Consider the following 3,143-nt stretch of genomic DNA (forward strand, 5'->3'; position numbering starts at 1 on the left):
TGTGTGTGTGTGTGTGTGTGTGTGTGTGTGTGTGTGTGTGTGTTGGTGTGTGTGTGTTGGTGTGTGTAATAATAAATCATGTAAATGTCCCTTTTGTTGTGATAGAAATGCTCCTCTGGTGTCTTTGGTGGTATTTCACTGTGATGTCATCAGTAGCTCACTGTGATGTCATCAGTAGCTCACTGTGATGTCATCACAATACTTCATTCAGCTACTAAACTGTGTCAATTTACTATTATTATGATTATTGTTATTGTTATTATTATTTCTGTTTCTGCCCTTTTTCTCTTTCCAGTCAGAATATTTATGACGTTATCTTCAACTTCAACTTGTTGAGTTTTGTAAAAACACAAATGTTCTGAAACGTTCACGTTGACTCGTTCTTATAAATAAAGTTTTAACCTTTACACACGGTGATGATGTCAGATAATAGGTGTGTGTGTGTGTGTGTGTGTGTATAAGTGTGTGTGAGTGTGTGGGTGTCCATGTCTTATACTGTCTGTGTCAGCTGGAATGAAATCCCGTGAGATCTCGTTAGTTCTCTAACATCCAACCACAGCTCCATCTAGTGGACTTCTTCCAGCATTACAGCCTGAACGTTCAGCCACGTGAGTCCAGCAAGTAGTGATTATTAACATGGAGTCTGGTGGAGATATGCTGCTCTATACATGCTAAAAGTAGTGATTATTAACATGGAGTCTGGTGGAGATATGCTGCTCTATACATGCTAAAAGTAGTGATTATTTACATGGAGTCTGGTGGAGATATGCTGCTCTATACATGCTAAAAGTAGTGATTATTTACATGGAGTCTGGTGGAGAGAGCTTATATTCATGAATATAACAAGCCAACATACCAGTAAACAACATAAAAACAATATTCAATTGAGATGTGAAGAAAAATAAAGTCAGGTTCCACCGAGATTTGAACTCGGATCGCTGGATTCAGAGTCCAGAGTGCTAACCATTACACCATGGAACCACGTGGACACAGCAGCTCACGTCACGGTATTTAAAGACGTACAGCGCGTGCACCCAGGAGCTCAGACTGATGTTTGTAACAGGTGGAACAGAGGGCAGACCATGATGTCTGTTAGAGAAAGTAGATCCGGTGGCGTAGGGATATTCTGTTAAACGGATGACGTCGTTATGATACGAAGAAGATATAAAATTCCAGGTAGATTATTTATGATTGATTTCTATCATAGAGGCGAGATCATCGTGTTGTTAATGTGTACACTGCTCCGGAAAGACTTCAATAAAACCTGTATTATCTAACAGACTGTAGAGAGAAACAGGTCCGCCCCCCCCCCCCACACACACATATATACACTTACATACGGGCCATCAGATGACGTCACAGCTGTTGTTAAAAACCAGATGGATGTCTTAACCAATCATTTACATTGATATGAATTAGATGATAAATCATGATGAATCCGAGGGGGTCAGGACGGGATGAAACATGGAAACGTGATATCATATCTACAATAAAGTAGAGGAGGAGATTCATATCATTAGTTATAAAAGCTGCAGTGAAAGCAGGGGGGGGGGGTAAGATTATATATTATATATATCTCCTCGTTTAACAACGTGTCAGCAGCCATCTCTGGAGGACCAGGGTGTATTATTAGATTATTAGGTTATTAGGTTATTAGATTATTAGGTTATTAGATTATTAGGTTATTAGATTATTAGATTATTAGGTTATTAGATTATTAGGTTATTAGATTATTAGATTATTTGATTATTTGATTATTAGGTTATTAGATTATTAGATTATTAGATTATTAGGTTATTAGATTATTAGGTTATTAGATTATTAGATTATTAGGTTATTAGATTATTAGATTATTAGATTATTTGATTATTAGGTTATTAGGTTATTAGATTATTAGATTATTAGGTTATTAGGTTATTAGATTATTAGATTATTAGGTTATTAGATTATTAGATTATTAGATTATTAGGTTATTAGATTATTAGATTATTAGATTATTAGGTTATTAGGTTATTAGATTATTAGATTATTAGATTATTAGGTTATTAGATTATTAGATTATTAGGTTATTAGATTATTAGGTTATTAGATTATTAGATTATTAGGTTATTAGGTTATTAGATTATTAGGTTATTAGATTATTTGATTATTAGGTTATTAGGTTATTAGATTATTTGATTATTAGGTTATTAGGTTATTAGATTATTAGGTTATTAGGTTATTAGATTATTAGGTTATTAGATTATTAGATTATTAGGTTATTAGATTATTAGGTTATTAGATTATTAGATTATTAGATTATTTGATTATTAGGTTATTAGGTTATTAGATTATTAGGTTATTAGATTATTAGGTTATTAGATTATTAGATTATTAGGTTATTAGATTATTTGATTATTAGGTTATTAGGTTATTAGATTATTAGGTTATTAGATTATTAGATTATTAGATTATTTGATTATTAGGTTATTAGGTTATTAGATTATTAGGTTATTAGATTATTAGGTTATTAGGTTATTAGATTATTAGGTTATTAGATTATTAGGTTATTAGGTTATTAGATTATTAGGTTATTAGATTATTAGGTTATTAGGTTATTAGGTTATTAGATTATTAGATTATTAGGTTATTAGATTATTAGGTTATTAGATTATTAGATTATTAGATTATTAGAGATGGGGATGTTACAGATGAATTGGGAACGGCCCCCACAGTGAGAGGATGTAAATATGGTGGGAATATTAAATATAAACACCAATCATAACCTCTCAGAGAGCGTGCGGATGTCTGGAAACCCACTTCCTGTCAGAGCTGTCTCGGAGTTGCTATAGCAACTAAATCATGTCCAATGATGAGACACAGCATGTCTCCTGATGCATCGTTGTGGATCTGTGACGTCTCATGGACACTCGAGTCTCAGAGACATAGGACACGCTGATACAGAGGATCGAGGGTCTGCTTCGAGTCATGGAAGACTCACAACATTAAAAACCAACGAGGAAGAGGGAAAACAAGAGAAGAAGAAGATCTCTGGATGAAAACCAGCTCCTTACTTTATACTCTATGGACTTTATACTCTATGGACTTTATACTCTACGGACTTTATACTCTACGGACTTTATACTCTACGGACTTTATACTCT

At 33.2% G+C, this 3,143-nt stretch overlaps 1 non-coding gene across 1 annotated transcript; it reads right to left on the reverse strand.

Annotated features, from left to right (window-relative positions):
• Window positions 1-909: 909 nt before the first annotated feature.
• Window positions 910-981, reverse strand: trnaq-cug. Its single transcript has one exon. It is a non-coding gene; the product is annotated as a tRNA-Gln (tRNA).
• Between the last annotated feature and the right edge of the window lie 2,162 nt (window positions 982-3,143).

The sequence above is a fragment of the Etheostoma cragini genome, chromosome 1 (assembly GCF_013103735.1).
Source record: "Etheostoma cragini isolate CJK2018 chromosome 1, CSU_Ecrag_1.0, whole genome shotgun sequence".
Classification (NCBI taxonomy): Eukaryota; Metazoa; Chordata; class Actinopteri; order Perciformes; family Percidae; genus Etheostoma; species Etheostoma cragini.